Here is a 24,244-nt window from a genome sequence, read left to right as displayed (position 1 = left end):
ATGAGTGGCCTTGGGTTATTTTCCCTTGGCTTTGGGTTCACACTGTTGGGTAGAACATGAGGGCTGCAGGTTCTGTTGCTACTTATTCCAAAGTTGATTTCCATCTGAAAAAAAAAATAGAAGTTTCCAGAAACACGATAACATTCTCAATTTTTCAAAAACTTATTAGAAGAAAACATTATATGATAAAGAAACACATGTAGCTATTCAAAATGAACCAATATTAAATGAATATTGGCATTCACAAAATGATGAAAACCTCATCCACTGGCATTTGATTTCTCACTTTAAGTATGTCAAAGGGTCTATATTTGTGGTCCTGTGACTCCTAAAGAATCCTGTTTTTCTCCCTTCAAAATGTGTTTAATCAAGAACAAAGAGATGTTCATTCTTTTCTCCTATAGTCAAAGAAGTGGCACTTTTAGGGAATATGAATATTGACAATTGCAATTTTAGGAAGATAGCATAAATTCAGGAGTAAAATGATCCTAGTTCATTTTCTTTGGAAGAATCTATGGTTTTAAAGTTATTGGACTGTTTTTTTTTTCAGGATTCTCTGCTCTGTGTTTATATCATGAGTCACTGTTTATATAATTTAATTAACATCGGCCAGTGCCTGCAGATTTACTTGAAAAGTCTCCTTGTCCCTGAGCTGTCATTTCTTAGCATGATGGATAATGGATAGAAATGATTATCCTGAACAAGGGTAGACAGCTTAAATGATTAGAGCTTCAAAGAATTATCAGCCTTGGCTAAACATCTTATTTTTCACAATGCATTATTAAAGGAAAATGCCATCGAGACTAGTATGAATATGAAAATTCTCTTAAAACAGTTCCATTGTCTATGACAGGTGAGCTGTCACTTAAATGAGCTTGCCCCACAATACCTCATCCATCTTTCTACCAAAGTGACTTAAAACACCTTTGAATGTTCAATGTAAATGCAGAACACATATAAGTAGAAATATTGTGGGCAGTTTTATATATGCCAGGGTCCTGATTCATCCCTGACACACAACAAGATGTGTCTTCCCATTATATAAACATCCAAGGCTTCTCTAATTGTTGCTTTCTGACAGTAAGGACTCAGTATCATCCCACAGTTGTGATTGCATTATGCTAGTTAGGCCCTTTCCCTGGGCCTCCTGAGGACTGTCATTGGGTTGTCTTTTAGAAAAATTTACTGCCTTTGTTTTACAAGGACATTTTTATTGTTCAATAAATTGTTTTACTTTTATGTCTAATATTGTAAATGGTGAGAAGAGGATGGAAAAACTGCAAGAACAATCAACAATCCAAAGAAGAAACAAATCAGTTTAATATAAGCTGCATGTTTTCAGAGCTGCTTCTCAGACACACAGCAATCATAGCTACCAAGATACATATGTGCCGATGCAGTTTCATCTCTCTGCCTAGGACCCGAGAAGAGGATCCATCTCCTTCTTATGACTGAATGAACTCTTCTTTGTTCTTCTTCTAAAATTCATTTTAACTCCATGTCAGTGAATAATATTTTATAAATGTTTAAAAAGAATGTTATAAATGCAATTAGAATCAGTTTAGACAAATTGCTACTATTAAGTCAGATGTATATGACTTACCATTCTATTTCGGTGTATGTTCTACCTTTAAAGTACAGGAAATACTACTTCACGATGATAATTTGTGGGGTTCTAATTAGATTACATATGAAAACACTTGGCATAAGGCAATAATCTCTTCCCTATCTAGAGGGTAATCATCTATGTTTTCTCTCACAGTGAACATGGTTGGTAGTATGGAGAGAGAAGAAAGAAAGATCGTGTTCATTACTCTATACTGTATTAATTTTCCACTATATTGCTAGTTGTTGTTGTTCTTATATTTCTGAACAAATTTTAGAAGCTAAACTTTATCATAAACGTATATACATAGAAAAGTTTTATATATATATATGTATATATATATGTATATATATATGTGTGTGTGTGTGTGTGTGTGTGTGTGTTGTCTTCCTTGAAAATATTGGAACAAATATCTATAGATAAGGAGAGACTACTGCATCTAGTATATTATAAAAATTAACCAAAATCAAAACAAAATTACAATGACAGAAATCAAGAATTGTTGCCTGTTTTTCATGAACCATGAATATGGTTCATGGTATCATGTACCTATTTGAGATACAGAGGGCTCAAACCTGTTAGAATAAACACAACTCATGATGTATACTCTGTATGTTTTTCCTACCTTTACATCCCTAACACAACACTTCTGAGAGTATCCTCAGAGTCTCCATCATCCACATGCCTTACTCTTGTACAGTAATATTCAATATTTAAAATTTATTTTAGCCATTTCATATTCATCCAATAAAACTCTCAATTGTCCACACATAGTAACTAATTCAGGATCTGACTCATTTTTTCAATCATTCTCTTGTTTGGTCATTTTATACATTTCTATCATCTATTTTAGCCAAATACATCCCTGTAATCTTCTCTTGTAATTCCTACTCTATCCCCACTCCATCACCATTTTATTACAATTTTATGTTTACTTTTTTTGAAAATCCCAGTTCATGCGTTTGGTTCTGCAGGAAGTTCATGTGAGTAAGGGTATGTCCCAGTGACTACTCCTGAAGTACAATGACTTCCTTGGCCCAGGCTAGAAACCATCATTTGACAATATACCAGGATCTTCTGAAAAAAAAAATATTGGTACAAGGATCCAACTCATCAAGATTCTGTTGTATGTAGACAAAAGAGATTAACCAGCAAGATTTTTTTCATGAACATATTGTTGAAAGCTCCTTCAGATGAGAACACTGCCTTATAAGATATATATCAGGATGACACTCAACCAGACCCAGGATTTTCCAGAATTAAAATTATATCAGAATTTTTTGATTGAGTTTTGAAGTCTAAATTGACATAACATTTATATCTATATCTCCAGTATACATATCCACACTCATTACCCATTTCCATATTTAGCATATCTCTCTTAAATGATTCCTACACAGCCCAAACAAATCAAGCGACAATAAAATCAGATTCACTGTGATCTAAATATAAATCATATTAAGTGCTGAATCTTGTTGTTTCATAATCTTTGTCTTTATACTCTAGCTGTGAGCAGCTTACTACAGCTCATAAGCATTGTTTTAAAAAAAAAAGCAGAGACCAAATACTGTTACATTATCTAAACTATACAAAATATTTCTCAAAACTGAAGCGCAGCAGTAAGAAATATGTGTGTTCTATTTTATTTAACCCATATGTACATGCTTTAAATTGGACCATTCTATAGCAGATGAAACTGAGGTTGAGGTTCAAGGTCATAAACTGGAAGAACTAGCTAACATAGAAAGCCAGTCTGCCCAGCAAAGCTACCTTGTGATTTCAAAAGAACACCAAATGAGCAGTACCAGTTCCAGTGAGAAGCTGCCCAAAGCATGACATTTTGAAGCCTACTCTAATATGTTGGCTAGTTTTGTTTGTTTGTTTTTTTGTTTGTCAACTTGGTGCAAGCTAGAATCAACTTTGGAAGATTGAGCCTCAATTGGGAAAATGTCTCTATCAGATTGAACTGTAGGTATGTCTGTGGGGTTATTTTCTGGCTAATGACTGATGTTAGAGGGTCTAGACCACTGTAGGCAGTGCAGCACCTAAGCAGGTGGCATGGTTGTATAAGAACGCACAGAGAACAAGTCATGGGAAGAAAGCCAGTATGTATCATTCTTTTATGGTTTCTGCTTCAGTTTCTGCTTAAGGTTCTTGAATTGAGTTTCTGTGCTGATTTTCTTCAATAATTGTCTTTGGTATGGAAGTGAAAAGTAAATAAACTCTTTATCCCCCAATTTGATTTGGTCACATTGGTTTTATCACACTAAAAAGCGAAAGAGTCCACCTAGACTAGGTTCACTGAATCAGACATTCTAGAGTTTCCAACCAACTCTCTGTGTTCCACAAGCCCTCCAGGTGATTCTGATCCTAACTACTTTAGAATCACCAGTTACACTTTATCACCTACTCTTTGAAACTGGTCCTCATTATCCAGGGTTCTGTCATATGGAGCTTGTGATTTCCCCTAGGAAATGAGAATGGACAGATGCTGAAATCCTAAATTCAGCTTCAGGTAGAACACTCTCTATTTGCTAAGAGACAGTTAAGAACATAGGAAAGTGAAGCTGATTAATAAAAAGGAAACTGATAGGAAGACCAAAACCACTTCCCTTTCTCCTTTGTCTTGGCCCCTCCTTTTGGATTGTCAGCTGACTCTAGGAATACTGGTGAAGACATATTACACATAGATATATTTATTTTGTCACAATTAAAGAGTTATGTCATTACCATAATTATATTCTAATCACCAAGAGCATAATTACAAAAGTCCTTCATTATTTAAATCCTTCTTGTGTATGTTTAGTCCACTCTGGTTCTGAACCTTTATTATTTAAATAATTGTAATGACCAGTGACACTGAGTTTGATTCTGGGCTACTAATTTTTCCCTTTTTTTCCATGCTTAAATTAATCAGTTAGATTAATCAGTTAGATCCTAGTTAAGGAAACCAAATTCTATTGCATTATCCTATTTAAAGACTGCCCCAATAATTTTAAGCATTTATGGGGGAAAATACAAACAAATATTACCACCATGTGTGCCCTATTTTCCTCTGGGTTTCAAATTTATAAAACACCTATTCTACTTGGCCTTGCATTTTAAAATCCTTTCCTCCAGTGTGGAGTGATAGATTTCCCACACATCTTGCAGAGAACTGCTTTATAGCTACTGTGACAACATAAAACTGAATAGATGGTGATATTTCAAGAGTGGGATGTGGGAGAAGGCAGTTCGCACATGGCAATGGATCTTGGAAACACTATTCTTGCCTTCTTCCCCAGTGTCCTTTTAATGATGAAATCACTGAATAAGTCAAACCCTCTAGGAACATTTTAAATCTGTTTGTTAGAGGAGTGGCTGAGAAATGTGAAATGGAAGACAAAGAAGGATCTCATAGGCATAAGGACAAATAAAATGTAACTTTGCCAGAAGTTCAGATTTGATTTCTTTCCTTTTTCATTCCCCTCCTTCTTTCCTTTCTTTCTAATTAATTGTGTTTGAATGTGGTCCAATAGGAAAGTTTGCATTTGAGGAAAAAGGACATAGTTAATTGCATGAGGAAGGCAGTTAACAATTGGAAACTATGATTATTTGTATTATTTTATTTGAAATTACCTCTCATGGTAAAATATACTTTAATAAATTGATGGAGCTGGGTGGTGGTGGTGGCATACGCCATTAATCACAGCACTTAGGAGGCAAAGGCAGGCGAATTTCTGAGTTTGAGGCCAGCCTGGTCTACAGAGTGACTTCCAGTACAGCCAGGGCTATACAGAGAAACCCTGTCTCAAAAAAATAAAAAAATAATAATTAAATAAATAAATGGATGAATATTTATCTCTTACTAAGCTACATATTTTGACCTAAAGTGCCAAATTTAACTTATAAGATATAAGACTCATGAATCTTTTTCATTCAACATGATTGAATGATTAAATATAACCCATTGCTTTGGTCCACCTCCTCCAATCCCTGCTCTGCCTTTGCAATTTGAGAAAAATGCACTCAATATGGTTGTTACATATTTTCATCAGTGTGGTTGGTAAAACACATTTCTGTAATTATGGATTGCTTGGTTGTTTAGCAAATGTCTATTTCTCACACGAGATGGCTGATTTCCATGAAAGGCCACTTCTCTTCACATTCTCTAAGAGGTAACATGGAAGCTAGCACTTGTAAGATACATCAAGTCTCTTGTGAAATAAATCAGTGAGGATAACATGAAATAATTTATCACCAAAAATTATCATTTCATGCAATTTCCTCAGTCATTAATGCAGCATTTTCAAATATTTAATATATCTCAAACAATGGGCTTTGTGATAAACAAGAGGTTTTCTCTCAGATCATTTAAGAAAACTTCCCAAAACACTGGTGGAATATTTTGTCATTAGGCTCAGTTTACAGATAAGTAGAAAGTAAACTTGAAGACATTAAAAGATTGCTCCATGAATATACAAGTACGAGTAAACAAATGACAGAGTTAATCATGGTAATTTAAATATAATGTATATGATTAGCATGTTATATCATTCATTATACTTGATCTGTACCAATAACAAAAACAAAACAAAACAAAAAACAAGACAAAAGGTGTTTCAGCTGTTACTATTTCTTCAGCTTCCAGGCTACTGTGTCCCCACAACATAAGAGTGAAAGTTAAGCAGTTTGTCTCTAAACTTAGACAATATGTAGCAGAAAGAGAATTTGAACACAGATGCTCTGGCTCCAAAATCCAAGCTTTTCGGCATGCTTGGACACTGAAGAAATCTATGCATTATTCAAATCCAGCTAACTTTCTATTGGTTGAGATCAGTTGAGATAGAGAGTAGGAAACTGATAGAATTAATCTTTGAACAGAGCTCTGACTTCAAGGTCACCTGGTTTTATGTCTTGGTTTGTATGACAATTTGATGGTTATATATGATGTATATATGATGCATGCTCAACAGTCAATAGCTGTCTGTTGATATTGTGATTGAAGTATGCATACTTCATATCATAAATCATATCAAGAAATACACAATCTATATAAGTAAAAACAACTGCTAATCACTCATATGGAAAACGTTTTCTTTCCTTAGCCACACTTAACATCCAGAATAAGCATTTCAATAATGGTTTCCTTAAAATTTGTCTTCACTCAAATTCAATCTATTTCATGTCTGTCCTGTACAGATGTTAAAATTTTTGGCTTAAAAATAACTGGTTTTGCTTAAAAGGGAAAATTTTAAAAAAGAATCATTCTGTAATATTGATAAAATCTTTCTTCCAACTTTGGAGAAGTGGTAGAATTTGGAGGATGAGCCTCTGAATTAAATCTAATGTCTAAGGACATTAAATCTAATGTCTAACACATTGAACTTTGAATCATACTGCTGATTTTAGGTTATGAATTTCTATTAAAATACCCTAAACTGTGAGTGTGTTTTTTTTCTGGACTGTTTGTCAAACTGCTGAAAACTATAAACATGCCTCTAAACTATACTGGCATGAAGCTATGAGGCTTCAATCACTTTTAGTTCTAAGCATTTATAAAAGATTATGTCAAGGCAGAGTCTCATCAGGAGGATAAAGGTAGAAAAAGTATTGAGCCTTAGCTCTTTTTTAGAAAGCACATCATTTTGGACAATTTTATTAAAATGGCATTTGCAATAGCCCCTTTATGAAGATTACAAAAAGCACAAACTTTTCTTTGGTAAGGTATACTAGAGACAACTTGGACATTTTCAAAAATATCTCAGAACCTACGTTTCCTTTAGTAGCTTGTTTTCCCACACTCATGTTTCATTTACTCAAATTAGATTGTGATTTTAGCATTGTACAATTAATTTATACATCATTATGTTTTAATGCATTCATTCATTCATTTCACAAATATGTATAAGGTGTGTGAATGGATCAGATACTATGAAATTTATATTAAGCACTCTATTGTTATATGGAAGGTATTTGTTGCTCATTGTATAAATGATGCAATTTTCACATGTCATTATATTAGGTACACTCATCATTTAATAAATCTTTATTATTTGTCCTTTTGCTTTTATGGCAAGCATTGAAGACAAACAAGAATCTAACACAAGTGGCCTTTGCTTCATAAAGAAGTTTTGACCCAAAGAACTTTTATCAATTAATATGAACGTGCTATAATGGAGATAGTTTCTGGTAAGAGGAGATTGTTGGCTAATTGAAGACTCCTAAGGAACAATGTTTGATATGAGACAGAAAAAGTAAGTACATGTTTTCTAAGTATCTTTGACAAGGTAAAGACAGGACTCAAAACACTATTTCTGAATTTGCCACCTATTATGGAGTGATTGTTCAGAACTTGGATTGTAGATAGAGAAGAAGAAAAATCAAAATCATTTGGTCACATACATAGTAGAGAGAATTTCAGGCAACTCCTGCAGGGAAGTGTTGGACTGCATGCCTTATGTATGGCAAGGTTGCTCCTTCAATTAGGGTTATTGAAGGCCACAAAGAGGAGGAAGTCTTAACACTCCCAGATACCTTCTGTAGCACAGAGGCTAGAGAAACCAGATATCCAGCTTCCAGAAAGAGGCTAAGGTGATTGGGTATAAAACTCACAGAAGGAGAATGCAGAAAGCATTGATAGACGCTCCCAGGTGATCAGAGAGAACATTCACATTGTCTTTAGTACTACAAAAGGAAAACTTAGAATATATGTTAACACTTTCACTTCTGATGTTCTTAAGTCTCCACTGCTGCATTACTACATTAGGACAAGGTGAATTTCATCACCACTGCTCATGTTGTGTGTGTGTGTGTGTGTGTGTGTGTGTATGAAGCAGAAACTGAAGGAAAGGCCATCCAGAGACTGCTGCATTACTACATTAGGACAAGGTGAATTTCATACCACTGCTCATGTTGTGTGTGTGTGTGTGTGTGTGTGTGTGTGTGTGTGTGTGTGTGTGTGTGTGTGTGTATGAAGCAGAAACTGAAGGAAAGGCCATCCAGAGACTGCCCCATCTGGGGATCGATCCCATATACAGACACCAAACCCAGATACTATTGCTGATCCAAAGAAGTGTTTGCTGATGGGAGCCTGACATAGCTGTCACCTGAGAGGCCCTGTCAGGTCCTGACAAATACAGAGGAGTTAGAGATAGGACTGAGAGCTGAAGGGGTTTGCAACCCCATAGGAAGAACAACAATATCAACCATTCAGACCTCCCCACCCCCTCTCAGAGCTCCCAGGTACTAAACTACCAACCAAAGAATATACATGAAGGGACCCATGGCTACAGCACCATATGTAGCAGAGGATGGCCTTGTCAGACATCAGTGGAAGGAGAGTCCCTTGGTTCTGTGAAGGCTCAATGCCCCAATGTAGGGGAATGCCAGGACTCTGAGATAAGAGTGAGTGGGTGAGTGTGGGAGCACCCTCATAGAAGCAGGGGTTGGGGGATGAGATAAGGAGGTTGCAGATGGGAACCCAGGAAAGAGATTAACATTTGAAGTGCAAATAAATAAAATATCCAATAAAAAAGGAAGAACTGGTTCAAAAGAAGTTGGGAATCTACAGTTTAAGGAAAAGAACAGACAAGTCTCTAAACCTTGCTTCAGAGACTAGACAGAGGCTGTTAAAGCACAATAGGAAATAGAAAAGTTGAGTTTGGAGGCTAAAGGATTGTATCATTGGCAACACCAGCTGTGTTCCTGTGGGGTCCCATGAGTTGGCACTTTTAAGAAAGTTAGACCTTTTAATCCCAGCACTTAGGAGGCAGAGGCAGGAGGATTTCTGAGTTCGAGGCCAGCCTCGTCTACAGAGTGAGTTCCAAGACAGCCAAGAATACACAGAGAAACCCAGTCTCGAAAAAAAACAAACAAACAAACAAAAAAAAAGAAAGTTAGACCTATTTCAAGAAAAGTGTAGTTGCAGAGACCAGCAGCTGGCACCTTAAGCGTGAGAGGCTGGCATTATTTCATAGTAAATGATAGTGACAACACTTAATTGTATATTTACAAACACATGTTGTTTCGTGGAAACTCCTTGATAATTACACAGTTACAAGTGTGACTGCAACCAAGTTATTTCCTGATAGCTGAGTAATTAACTCATCAGCTGAGCCCACAGGGCTGAAGCGGAGGCCTCTGGAACACTGACTTCTTTTCCTTATAAACATCTGTGCGTGCAGTCAGCACTTTCTGATTCTGTTGCCATCCTCTTCTCAGTGTCTTGGGTTTAAACATCAAGCATGAAACTCTCCTTATTTTCCTAAATATTCTGAGCTTCTTTCCACCTCCATGGCCTTTTAACACTTTGGTTATTGGGGAATTTTGAAAGACATAGTAGATAATCCCAAAGACCCTTTTGTATGCAGGGTACTGGGAAACTTCACTGCTGCTTCACAACACAAGACTCTTGCTTCAGGCTCTGAAATGGTTGCTCTTCAAGCCTATGATGATCAACCCAGGTTTATACATTGCAAGGGAACTGATTATGCCTAACAAGGTGATGGTTTGGATAACAGATAATGACAAGGTTGAGTTGAAATGAGTATTTAATAAGGCAGAACCCACCATATCCCATTGCCTCTTAGCTCCAAATAGTCTCAACTAATTCATCTCTTCATCAAGACAATCAGGTGATAAAATTCAAGTCACAACAACAAACTGAAATATGATTCCAGCAAAGTTTACACAGAAAATAATTAATGAGTTTACTAGTATTACTTATAGAGGACAGATGTGAGGGCATACATAGAGTAATATGTATACTTCCCTTCAAAATACCACACTAGAAAGTAGCTTGCAGGGATGAAGGCTTTCCTATTGCAACATAGATGGAGCATACTCCATAGTCTTTGCCAGACTAAATATTCTAGTCCCTCCCTGAGGCCATGCGAAATTAGGATAGAATTTATTGCAACAAGTAATATAGAGTAACTGAATATGCAAGAGAGGGTCCCATGATCTCCTCATCCCTTCTTCTATAGAAGGGTGTTTACAGTCAGGAAATCCAACATGTGGCTATAGCTAAACTCCCAAAGATGAAGGCTGTTTGGCTCAGAAGATTGTCTTGTACAACAGACCTCAAAAAAATCCTCTACTTTTAAATTTTTAGTAATCTAGATACAATTGAAATTAAAGTAAATATGTTTGGTTTAAATTCTCAAAAATAAAATCCAAATGAATTTATTAGTTCAATTAGCCTTTTTATTAAAAAAGTACATTGAAATTAATGAACCTTGCTAAATATCTCCCAAAATAATTGAAATGGTACAGGCATGTAAAATGTAAGCCTTGTTTGTTTAGAATTTGACAAAATGAGCACCCATACTAAATCTTGGGTCAAAATATTCGGACTCGCTATGTGTAGGGTGCAAAAGTTGGGAGTCAGTGCTCCTGCGTTTGTGTGTCACACTCCCACACAGTTACAAAATCTCCATTCATCTAGCTCTTTATCTAGAGACTAGCATGCTTTGTAAATGAAGAGACACTAATAAAATAGTTGGGGACAATCCATAGATAACAACAACAAGAAGAAAAAAAGATGAAATTGCATGATCTGAAACAAATCAAATGACATTCATGATTCTGATAGTAAAAGAAATTGGAGCTATTGAAACTCAGCCTTTGGACCTCTACCATGTATTTAGTAGCACTTGGTCTCCTTACACCAAACCAAGCTACATAGAGCCTTCAAAACTAGTCAGCCATGGTTTAATGATTTCTCTATAATGATTATCTGACTAACGTATGGTAATAAAAGCATAAGCCCGAGAGGAATATGAACACTTGCAAGCATGTGTGATATTGCCTTTGTCCTTGTATTCTCATCGTATCAACATGGTAAGACCCTATTTTAAAAGACATTAGTCACGTTGGATGTGGGACAATGAGAAATCAACCTTAAAGTTACCATAAAAGTATTCCCATCTTTCATCATGCCAGAAAGTGGTGTTGTGGACAAAAGATACTAGTGGTCTTATCCGGCACTGGACCCTGAATGCTACAATATTGACCAACCAGACAATATGTGCCCATTGGTACAACAGTAACAAGACTGTTATGTGCTACCTTCTGGTTGGAATTGAAATTTGCTCCACAGAAAAGATCTCAAACTGAAAACAAAGCCCAAAGCTAATGGTTAAGGAGGTCATAGACCCTAGATTGAGTTTAACTGCTATGGAAAGACACCAGGAGTGCTGTAAATCATAAAGGAAAATATTTAATTGGGAGTGGCTTACAGTTTCAGAGATTATTGTCATGGCAGGCAACAGGGCAATATTCAGGCAGACATGGTTGCTGGAGGCTCCAAGAGTTCTACATTTTGATACAAAGACAGCAGAAGGAAACTGTGAGCCACACTGTGTATAGCGTTACCATATGTGAAAGCTGGCCTCCACAGTGTCACACTTCCTCCAGCAAGGCTACACTTAAGCCAACAAGCACATACCTCCTAATAATGAGACTCCTTAAGGCCAAGCGTCTAAACACATGAGTCAATGGAGGCCATTCCTGTTCAGTCCACCACACCTGGAAATGCTATTTTGCTAACAAGTCATGTTTTCAAATTGCATTCTTATTATATGTGTTTATACCCAGAGACCTGGGTTGTTCTCAACCTTGGTCAGAGAACTTTCTCACTACAGTAGGCAACAGTCAATGCAGACTCACAAGTAGTCAAATTCCCAAGAATAATTCACTGTGAGTGCTCAGCTTTAAATGGGATGCCTTTATCAACCCCTCTGCCCCTAACCAAGACAAAGGTAATAAAAACATGGACTAGGACACAAAAACCATGTAAGATGGAGAATGGGTTTAATACTGTTAAATGCTCTCTTTTGGACACTGCCCCCTGAGCTCACCATAGCCATGGTTATATCCACAAATACTGTCCAAGATCAATCCAGCAAAGGTTTCAGCATGAATGTAGAAGTGCTTTTAAACAGTTGATCTCCACTAGGAAAGGGAGAATCATTCTTTAAGAGTACAGCCACTAGATGTTACCCATGGTTTAGTTGCTAGGCCCACAACAATGTACATAAGAACAACACTAATTGTACTTAGCAAGTTTTTGGTTTGTTTCTTTGTTTTTTAGGAAAGATGTGAAGTTATGAAGCTGGGATGAAGGTAAGATGTGTTTCAAGAGACCAAGGAGGAATTGGAGGAGATAAGAAGATATATATGATCATACTAATATTTAGTCAAAATCTATTTACAGGAACACTTTTTTATTGCTCTAATAACTGTATTTTATATGATATTTGTATCCTTTAAAAGTTACATATATATATATATGTATTATTATATATTATATATTATATATAATATTATATATATTATATATATATATATAATGTAAAACATATCATCCTTACTATCTTTCTCTAATTCCACCATTGCCTCCCACCTCATCTCTCTCTCAAATTCATGTCTTCTAATGGTTATTAATAAACCACTGAGTCCAACTACTGATGCCCTTATGTAAAGGGTATGTGGTAATACTCTTAAGTATAAGCAATCTACTAGTAGCCATACCTTCAAACAGTGGGAAACTCTACCTCCCACAGTGGCAAATAGTTCTTCCAACTGGGGATATGCCACCGGGATGCATCCCTTGTTCCTACAAAATTTTAATTGGTTTAATATTCTGCAGGTCTTGTTCTGGTCACTGTACCTAAAGGGAGTTAATATATGCAATAGCTATGTCCAACTCAGAAGCATTTCATAGTTCTATTCCCCATCACTGACTTTACATTATTTCTACTTCTTTTTGCAAAGTTCCCCAAACTGTGAATGGTGGGAGCTGAGCACAGCTAAGCACTCAGTTATTTACACTCAGAACTTTCAGTTGTTAACGTCCTCATTAATGACTTCCCATTCCATAAAGAAGCTTTCTTGGCCAAGTCTGATTATGCTTTTGACCAGGCGTACAGTGCTAGATGGAAAATCTCACTTGTTGAACCAACCTCAAATCCAATCATAAAGCACTTATTATGTCACTTTTGTACTGTGAATACAACTTGACAGCATGTCAGTGTTGTAACATGCAGGGTCCAGAGCTGGGTAAGATCATGATGTCTTTTCTCCCTCTTTATTCTACCTTCTGACAAGATGTAAACTAGCCATCAATGAGAGAGTTCCCTGTCAGCTCAAAATTGAATTCTCATTGTCCTGTATCTAAAAAGAGTGTTATCTTCTGGAGTGGGGGTCTTACCATCTAGTTATGGCAGATAAACAAAGCAGTGCCAGTTCCTTACACTATTTTACATGACTTTGATGTCACCCTGGTGAATAACCATTAAGGAGGTACTCTATGCCTTGAAAAAGACATACTTTCTAAATTCACTAAACCATTTAGTTATGTTAACAACATAGAAAAAGCAAAACTATTTACCTTAGTTTGTGCATGAGGAAATTTAGGCATGGGTAGCTTATAGAATTTGCCAGAACTCTCACCCCATTAAGTAATACAAATGAGATCAGCACCTTAGCTGAATGCCTCCAAAATCCACACTTTATGTCAACAGGCTGGCTCTCCTATGTTGGGTAAGAGCTAAAATTAGAGCAAATATGTCTTTTCAAGCCTGCACAGGAAGACTAACAGTCTAACAAGGAAGAGACTCAGAAGCAATATCATTTAATATCCCATGGGATGTGCTGTGTGGTTGTGAGAGAGCCTGAATACAAAATCCTTGCTTGGATGCCTAAGACACATATGAAAACAGAACCTAAAGATGGAAGCTATGTGCACTTCACTTATTCTCTGCCAGAATTCAGTATGGAGTCCTACAAACTTTTGGGAGAGTGGACCATTCCAGGAAACTTGATAAGGTAGAATGAGTCTGAGACCTGGGAAACTGGGGTACACAACCTGAGATGGTAAGGGCTTCCCTACACCCTGCCAGATTCCTGGCCTGAAATATATGTCTACACTCCCCACGTAGGTTACATATCCTAAAACAGAGTTCTTCATGCTAATAAGGCTCCTAGAGTCCCTGAGGGTTTAGCCAATAAGCTTTCCTTCCTGGACATTCCTCCCTGAAAAAGGTATTTAATCTCTGGTCTACCTTGAGAAGTTTGTATCATCTATTTTACACAATGAACAACTAATAAACAGTTTGGAACCAAGGACTGTCTTTTTCATTGAGAACCACCATGGGGGTCATAGAGAAGGCCTTCACCTACAGAGCCACAGCCTAAATTTCCTGTAGAAGGCCTCTCTGAGCTTCCAGAAAACCACTACTAAGCTAAGGAAAAATCATCAATGAGCTAAGCTGGAATTTCCATGCCCCACCGCACCCTTGCCCTGGACTAGTTGCTGTCCTCAGCTGGTGGGCTCAGGACTCTGCTCTCAACTCCTTGCTACTCAGTAGCACCTACATGTCCAGGAGTTTGGGAGCACCTGGTCTGGGACTCATCAGGGCCCATGGTTCCTCGACACTTAGTTCTGACTTCTCTGTGTAGTTATCTAGGAGCAGCTAGCGGCCCAGAAGTTAGGTTACCCCAATTTTGGCCCCCTGCATCTTAGACTGCATCTTCCCACTCCATGAGTGGTGTCTAGGTGCTTCCCTAAAGCCCCGTATACCACTGCCTTGGCACAGGGAGATGAAGTCAAGAGCTACTGCGTTTCACCTCCCCAATGTCCATGTCTAGTGGTGTGGCAGAACATGGATCCACAGATACTCTGGAAAATGGGAATAAATCCCTATAGGACTGAGCTCAGAACTAGTCTCCAATAATTTATCTTTTCTCTGACTAGTTGTGCTCAGTCAGTCCCTTTTGACTTTCTTTGTCTTAAGTAATTGCAAGAAATACACTAAGCCAAAACCTTATATTCTACCTGCAGGTAAGAAGAATACAACACAGGAATTAGTTAGACATTTGAATCTCTCTGTTACTCAAACTAAGTGCTCTGCATGCATTTCTAGAATGATCTATCTGCTTAAAGACAGGAGAATAATTTCCCATTCCCCAATGTCAACAGTTGGCTGGCTACAGTCGTCTTAAAGGAGGAAGAAATGATTGCCAGAAGAGAGAGAGTGCCTAAGGCCTTTAAGAATGAGTAGGAATTACCAAGCATGTGGAACAAAAATTCATGACAGTAAGAGTGTTTATTTAGAGATACAGAGTGGCAAACAGCAGGAATTTCAAGGTACACTTCAACATCTGGACAAGAACCATGAAAGAAGCTATGGATGTGGACGCAATCAGCAAAGAGATTAAAGAGTGCTGCTCATTCTAATTTTTTCCTAGGGCTCATGGGTGATATCAAAACAGAAACCCACAGGATTTAACAAAGTCAAGGGCATAAAGACAAGAAAAAGAACCCACTATAATGACATGAAGACTGTGAGAATGTGAAGGAGCCACAGGGAAATGGGGAGTTAGTTATGAACAAAAATCCTCAGGGCTTAGAAGAAGAGCATGTCTTAAACCATGATGGTAAAGAAGACTAATACATATGAACACAAGCACTAAAACAGAAACTAGTCTTGGAGACTTATAATGGCACATTTGCAAATTCCAGACAAGCCAATTGTTCCCTTGGTTTTCTACAGTGTGGGAGAAGGAAGAGAGATTCAATTCAAATTCCAATCAAGACTTTTTGAATCCTAGTGCAACGCTAGTAGGTCAGGGAAAAAAGCATGAGTTGTGTGTGCCAGAGGGCCTTGCCACCAGCATCTTAACTTTATGTTGATCAATCAAGGCATTCATCAACAAAAAATAATGGAATCTAATCTTTGACTCCAGGATTATTAAAAGAAAAGTATTACTGACAATAACAACTCACACTCTGGGTTGCAGAAGCTTAAATAGCAGCTGTTGACTCAGAGCATTCTTTGTTCTCAGCTCTGTGTGGCAGGGTTTATATTCAGATGCCTAATGTAACCCATGCTGTCATAGAAATCTGAGTGTAGGTGCCTGAGCTCTTCCCAAATTTGTTCCCTATAATTCTCTACAGAATTATCAACTACCATGGGAGCAAAAATGGGGACCATTGGTTATTTGGGCCAAAACATAATAGAACTTTTATGACTGAAATGGGATACAGTATGGTGTAATGGAAACCATTTGGGTCTTTGAAGTTACAGAAAACTGGCTTCAGTTCAGTTCTCTTAAGTGCAAGAAAGATTTCAAGCCTCAGCTACCAGAGTGTCACAGACATTAGCATCCCATAATATGAACACTGTGTGTGCACTGGCATACCAACACAAATGAAGGCAGTGCCTCTTTACAGGAGATGACAAGTTACTAGGAAGATGATTTACATGCACGATACTTTTCTTTCTTTTGTTTTTCTTTTAAAATTATGTTTATGTGTATTTTCTTTACATATATATGTCTATGTACTATGTGCTTTCCTGAAGCCTTTGGAGGAGGGTTGAATCCTCTACAACTGGGGTTACACATGCTGGTAAACTGCTCTGTGGGTACTGGGAATCAAACTTTAAACCTATGAAAGAGAAACTAGTACTTTTGTTTACTCTAATCTGTCTAACCTGTCTAATCATCTCTAATCTGTCATACACAACAGTTTAAAGCTAAAGGAGGTAAAGAGTGTGCTATAGGGTCACTAAATAGGAATCCCCAGCACACCTGAAGCAGTTTGGGGTTCCAGTCTTAGGAGAACTCTTGGCAAGAATGATGACATCTGTCCCAAATGTAGAGCTCATTTAAATGAAGACAGAACAACATACTAGGAATATAAATATGTGATAAACATCACTTAGAAATCCAAGGTGAGGTAACTATATGAGCCTGAGGGAAATTGTTTTACTTTTTAGTACCTATCTTTACAATATACAATGATACCACATAGTGCCTACGACAATGGATTATTACCACAATGAAAGTTAAAATGTAATAAAATACCCAGGACAGTGTTTCTAACTTAGAAATTTTCAAGTGTGTAATATGGTTCTCAAAATACTGGATGTTAATGTATACTTTGCACTTCATGGTTAGTTTTAATCTAAATGTATGCAGCTAAATTAACACAAGCTTTGAACATATTCATTCAGTATCAAAAATGTTAATATATTGTTTTTTATTATGTATCTTTAGAAACAGGAAAGAAAAGAAGACTATATAACACTTCTCAGAACCTTATGAAACATCCCCTAAGAACTCATGTTCCATAACTATGGTTAGAACTATTGGCCAAGACTGGGTTAGCATATGAGATATGTTGCACAGCTTTAATCCAGCTACATTTGTGTTCATGAGTTCATTACATTTGAAGATGAGAAATTCTTTCACGAGAGTCTGAGTCTGTGTCACAGTGATTCATATTGATGACAAAGAGTTCTGTGAGTCAAAGTCACTGTAGCCTACCACAGTTAGCCTTGTGAAGGGTCATGTTCTAATTTTATTTGCCTTTTAGGTATCAGGAGTTACAGATGGTTCTCAGCTGGCATTGGACTAGGTTAGGTTCATGAATTCAGCTAGGGTGCTAGGAATTGAAACCAGGCCCACTCTGAGCAATATCATATTGATTTCCAAGTGATGAATCAACCTGATGTGGTGGCTCTGAGCCTCACAGGTGTGGAAACAATTTCATAGTCTTTTGTGTTTCAGTTCCTACTTAGGAAATAGATGCTGGGTTTGCACCCATAGTATATCAGCACCCCTCTAGGATTTTACCACACCACGTCATATGTTAGTTTAGAATCTACTAAGTTTAAATGCCCTCAATTTGTAGGTCAAGGAACCATGGTGTATGGTGGAGAATATTACTGCCAGGCAGTTTCCACATTCAGTGATACTTAGGCAATAATATAAGGACCCCCAGCAGGAGTGAATGGACCAAATAGAGCAGTTTTCTTCCCAGAGGGCCTAACAGTTCCACCTTTGAGTTCAAAGAAGGGAGTCAGACAAGGATGTCCAGTGATGTCTATCTGAATGCAATAAAGCAATGGAAGTGAATTCCAGATCTCCAAGTCGAGTTCCTCTAAAGCAAGGTACCATCAATGCAGCTGCAGTTCCAACACATGGCACAAGTCTTGGGCATCTTCCTGCATCTGTGCACAGGGTAAACACATGAAGACTTCACACTCCCTGTGCCTTTAGTGCTACTTTTATACTCTGTTATTTAATCTTCAACAGGAAAGACTAAAATTAAAGTGTCGTAATCTCCCATCTTTACAAATGAAGAAAGCAAAACTCCGAAGGGTAAGTGGCTATTCTCATTCATACAGCAAGTGAGTCCAGGAGCTGATTTTTCAACCTGCCCTTGACTCCAATTTCCTGGGAGTAGAGCTATCTCTACCTCTGAGAGTGTGATGGTGCTGGTACAAGTGGTCCTAGAGCACAAGATTGTGAGTTGTTTCAGGGTAAGATACTGATCTTTCCTCAGCATTGTACTGCCTATCATGAGCATCCCACAATGCTACCTTGCACCTGAACAAAGCCGTAGAGTTGTCAGATTGAATGAGATGCTAGGACCAGTGCAGCAGCTGTGTCAAATATGTCAGGAGCACTTCAAATTCTTTGATTCTTGTATACCTTAACTGAGTACTATATTCATAGCCTAGCTCTGTATCTATCACTCTCTCAAACCCTTTCTCTCGTCTGTACACATAATTCTACATTGCTTCATCAGATACTGGTAAAAGTTGCAAAGTCTTATTTTATACTTAAATAAACATCAATTATTCCTCATGTGTGATCAGTAATTGCCATCCTATATTGAGCACCAATTATGAATTAATATACTATAAATAGAACCCAATTAAAGCATCACAAAATTTTTCAGAAATACATTTGATGTAACTAGAAAACTGAGGCACAAAATGTTTAAAATTTGATTGGTGTTATACAATTGCTAAGGGTGCAAGACTAGGGAAAAAGCCTTCAATAAAACCCAGGAGAGCAAACATTTACTGAGTAGCCTTGGCTGTCTGTGAGTATCCTGGATCATACCAAGCGTACTCTAGGGAAAGAAAATCACCTTCTAAAAGTATGGTTTATCTCATTGCCTGGAACAAAGAAAAAAAAATCAGGTGTGGATAGTGGAATGTAAAGGGGCAGTGAGAGAGGGAGAGAGGACCTTGGGAAATGCTCTCGTATATCTTCTTTCTAGGGTAAGAAAGTTCTCCCATGGGTGCTATTGCACCCTGGTTTACCTGAGGGATATGGGAAGGAAAGAAGGAGCATACCCTGCTACCACAGAGGGTGCCAGGGCCCTTCTGTCAGTGCTGCAAGACTGACACCATGTGGTCACATCATCCTCCCCAGAACTTCCTAAACCACCTGCCAGACAGCCTCCAGGTAGAAGTTCACCTGCCTCTTAGACATTCTCAGAAAGGAACGAGGAACAACCAAGAGCCCAGCACAAGCCTGGGAGCTTTGAAAGAGGGGGACCCTGCACTCTATAGAAGAAATCCAATCCTCAGGAAGTTGCCCACTCCAGTTAGTGTATGACATGGGGGATGGAGGTGGGGGGGGAAATGTACCTTTTAAACAGTTAGGTTGTGTTTGTTAGTTTAAAAATCCCCTTCTTTAAGAAAGACAATTTCAAAAGTTGTATGAAATTTTCTGTTAGAAAGTCAATTTTTATTCTATTTTGCAAAGAGTTTCAAAGAGAAACACTGGTAGAAAAAAATACAGGTTCAAAAATGAAATAATACATATCTGTGTATTCTGTTGTACAAAGATAAAGTGCGATCCAAAGAATAATGGGACTGCACCTAATATTAACAGAATTTGTGAAAAGAATCTGGTGTCCTCACAGTAGGCAAGAGATGATGGTCAAGAGGGCATCGGTGCACACAGAGCAATTGCCTAGTTCAAATTCAAGCTCAGCCAGTCAGAAAGGATGAACATGGAAGGCCATATCTCCACTTCTGCATTCCTAAATTAGGACAAGGTGAATTTCATCACCACTGCTCATGTTTGTGTGTGTGTGCGCACACACACACACACACACACACACACACACACTTGCTCCCCTTTTAAATGCTGCCAATTAGTTTCCTTTGGCTAAAATGCAAAGATCCCATTTTAAGAAGTCAATTCTGGGCTTTTACTGGGGAACACAATAAATTAATCATCAAATCTATTGTATTGACTGAACCTTGTAAGACATGAAAAATTGCAGTGCAAGGGATATTTTAGTAGAAAGGACTGTAGCATCCCGGAGGAAGGTGAATGGCTGTTCTCATAGAACTGTATAATTTCCTCCTTGGGATTAAAGCTTAATTTATCAACTCTAAAGTAAATATGGTGACCTTTTAATTTCAAACCTCCACCCTAAGTGAGAGCTTCCACTTACAGTGAATACTAAGAATGTGCCCCTGTGCTGGATTCTTGCGTTTATTGTCTCACATACTCCTAACAGTGAACCAGGGTGGAACATATCCCACTCCCATTTTGTTGAAGAATTCTAAAATTAAGTGAAACAAATAATGCTCAAGGTGAAAATGGATACCAATGTGTATGTCCAAAAAGCACATACTGATAGCACTCAATTATACCTTAAATTAGTATAAGAATTTCATGCTTATCTCCCATTGCTTATATCCTCACAGAGTCTCAACAAACCTGCAGAGAAGATCATAAGGAGGTGGAGCCACAGAGGGGTTGATTTGAGAGCAAAAGAATATTAATTATCAGAGCCTAAAACAATGAGTCCAAGGTACGTGCTGGGACACACAGCAGACACCGCTATGTGTTAGTGAGAGAGAACTAGGAAACCATGCTCTCAGTCACAGGACATGGAAAAAATCTCTGTTGGCAAGAACTGTAGGGACCTTGAGAAGAAACAGGTACTCTTTCAGTTTTAACATTCATCTCACATACCTTCTCACTGAAGCTCTCTGGGACTCAGTTTTCTTGTCAATAGAATGGGGACAATGGCACCTCTTTTTAAACTGCTTTGTGTGGTATGTGTGACAGTACCTGTGGAACTTTTAGGGGCACACACATCTGGTGTGAGTGGAGACAGGTACAGGCTGGTCCCCTCTTCCCTCCTGCATTACCCTGAGCGGTTCCTCTCTGGATCATCTGGACCAAACTTAGAGATGCTGGTTTCTATGCCTAGCTCTTTACAGCAGTGCCAGTGGTTTAAGAAGCCTGTCATCACTCTTTCAATAAGAGTTACATTGGCCTGACACTGGTGACCTAGGATAATAGTATAATCTTCTGGGGAGAGGTAGTCAGGAGCCTGGATTTTGGTGACACTTGTGACAGGGTATTCACCTCTTTCTGTTTTGTTTCTTTAACAAGTGAAACTAGAAAGATCTCTATGCTGATATTTTCCATCACCTTATTCCCCAGAAACCTAACCTTTCCCTCACTTGATTTAGAGGTCTTCTTTTCAGGATGATTGATACAAAGACATTTTTTTTTCAAAAGGAAGATAGAATACAAAACACCTTTCATAGATGGCAGGAAGGAAATCAAGTAAAGTTTTACATGTTGGGCATTTTGTCTGATTTAAAATAAAGGTTGGATTCAAACCTATCCCTTGAGCCTTCCTTGTTACCTAGCTTCTTTGGGTGTGTGGATTATAACGTGGTCATTCTGGATTTTATGGTTAACATCCACTTATAAGTGAGTACATACCATGTTTGTCTTTCTGGGTCTGGGTTACCTCACTCAGGATGATTTCTTCGAGTTCTATCCATTTGCCTAAAAACTTCCTTATGTCATTGTTTTAATAGGTGAATAATACTCAATTGTGTAAATGAACTACATTTTGCTTATCCATTCTTTGTTTGAGGGACATTTAGATTGTTTCCAGTTCCTGGCTATTATGAATAAAGCTGCTATGAACATAGTTGAGCAAGTGTGGGGAAAAGGTGGGAATGGGAACACGAGGGATCAGATAGGGTAGGGAAGGGGAAAAGAGTACTGGGAGAGACACCTGGAATTGGGTGGAAATCTCTGGGACTAGCTAGAAACCTAGAATAATTGAAGACTAGCTAAGACTCCTAGCAGTGGGGGATGCTGTGCCTGATCAGGTCATTTCCTATAACAAGGTAAGACTTCCAATGGAGAGATTGGGACACCAACCTAGCCACAAAATTTTTGACCCACAATTTTTCCTGCCTACAAGATGTGTGGGGTAAAAAAAAAAAATGGAGCAGTACAAGGGAAGGGCTAACACTATTAATGATATTCTGTTAGAGTTGTAGACATGAACCCAGCATAACTGTCATCAGAGAGGCTTCACCCAGCAACTGATGGAAACAGATGCAGAGACCCACAGCCAAATATTAGATAAGAGTTTGGAGGATCCTATAGAAGACAAGGAGGAAAGATTGAAGAAACCTGAGAAGTCAAGGACACCCAAAGAAAACCTACAGAGTCAACTAACCTGGACCCATGGGAGCTCATAGAGACTAAACCACCAACAAGAGAGCAGGCATGAGACAGGCCTATGCCCTGCACATATGTAAGGTTGTGTAGCTGGGCCTTCTTGTGGGACTTCTCTACCTCTGTGACTGAGGACTATTTTTGACTATGTTGCTTTCCTTTGTATCTCTTTCCCCTATCTGGACTGCCTTGTTTATCCTCAACAGGAGGATACTTAGTCTTATTGCAACTTGTTATCCTAAGGCTGGTTGATACCCATTGGAGGCCTCCCTTTTTCTGAGTAGAAAGGCAGGGGGAAGGTGGATAGAATGGGAGGAGAGAGTAGAGGGAGGGACTGGGAGAAGAGGGGGAGGGGGAAAAGGTGATGAGGATATAAATTGATAATAAAAATTTAAAATAATAATAAAAGTATAAAAGTTTGTGTTTATTCCTTTCACCAAGCCCTGATGATCAGACCTTAAATGAGAAGAGTCTCCACCATAGAACTTCAGTGGCCAGAGCACTGAAAACCTAGCTAAGAATTCAGTGAGGTTTGTAATCTCAGTCCTAGATGCAGTGTATGATTTTACAGAGGAGCTGGAAATTTCCTAGCTCGAGTATTTCTTTTTGCTTCTTGAGTACATTTCTTTTATGGCCTGCCTGCATGCCAAAGCCATTTGGAGTCTTCGAGAGTTTAAATAGCAATGTTCAATTAATAAGGCATAAAACCCTGCCACTTCCTCACCATCACACATTTAGCCAACCCTTCTCTGTTCTGAATGTCTAATTGATAAGAGACACTTACAGTCTGGTGTCTCAGTATCAGCACTGAAGATGGCAGAACTGACAGCAGCCCCCAGCATGGGCGCCTATGTGTTTGGAAGCATTTCGCAGCTATATGCTACACAATCATCTTAAGAGAGAATTAGTCCTTTGTGGACATCCTGACGATTACTGCAGTGAAATAGAAATTCTAGGAGTTTTATTTCTCTCTGAGATTTTCTGGAATACATTGATTGATCTGGTCTGCAGGTTTCTCACATTATTTTAGTAAAATGATGCAGGCTACTGAGGAGTTTAAGAGATAGCTCTGCACTGTTCAAAACACTGGCAAAGTTGTTCTTGCCCACAGATATAGTGACAACTTTTGAAATCATCATTTTAATATTCATACTGAGGATTTAGGCTTTACTTTTAATTGAGATGGGTGAACTGGAATATATTAATGTAGCAACTTTGCCCAGAACAATTGGACAGAGTCAGAACATCTAATGGGAGTCTGTGCAACTCTTTCCTGATGTTTTCTTTCTGTTTAATCAAAATTGGGCAGATATATGTATCCCTTATTTAATTTTGAAAGAA

The 24,244-nt window shown here is 38.1% G+C and overlaps 1 long non-coding RNA gene across 1 annotated transcript; it reads left to right on the top strand.

Annotated features, from left to right (window-relative positions):
* The first annotated feature begins 4,010 nt into the window (after positions 1-4,010).
* Positions 4,011-23,266, top strand: LOC116095448. Its single transcript, XR_004120597.1, has 6 exons — positions 4,011-4,121; positions 7,666-7,842; positions 12,681-12,712; positions 18,692-18,757; positions 21,115-21,221; positions 22,715-23,266. It is a non-coding gene; the product is annotated as an uncharacterized LOC116095448 (long non-coding RNA).
* Positions 23,267-24,244: the final 978 nt, after the last annotated feature.

Source organism: Mastomys coucha, unplaced genomic scaffold (genome assembly GCF_008632895.1).
Source record: "Mastomys coucha isolate ucsf_1 unplaced genomic scaffold, UCSF_Mcou_1 pScaffold18, whole genome shotgun sequence".
Lineage (NCBI taxonomy): Eukaryota > Metazoa > Chordata > Mammalia > Rodentia > Muridae > Mastomys > Mastomys coucha.
Note: the sequence above shows the minus strand (reverse complement) of the source record. Positions and strands in the feature narration are given on the sequence as shown.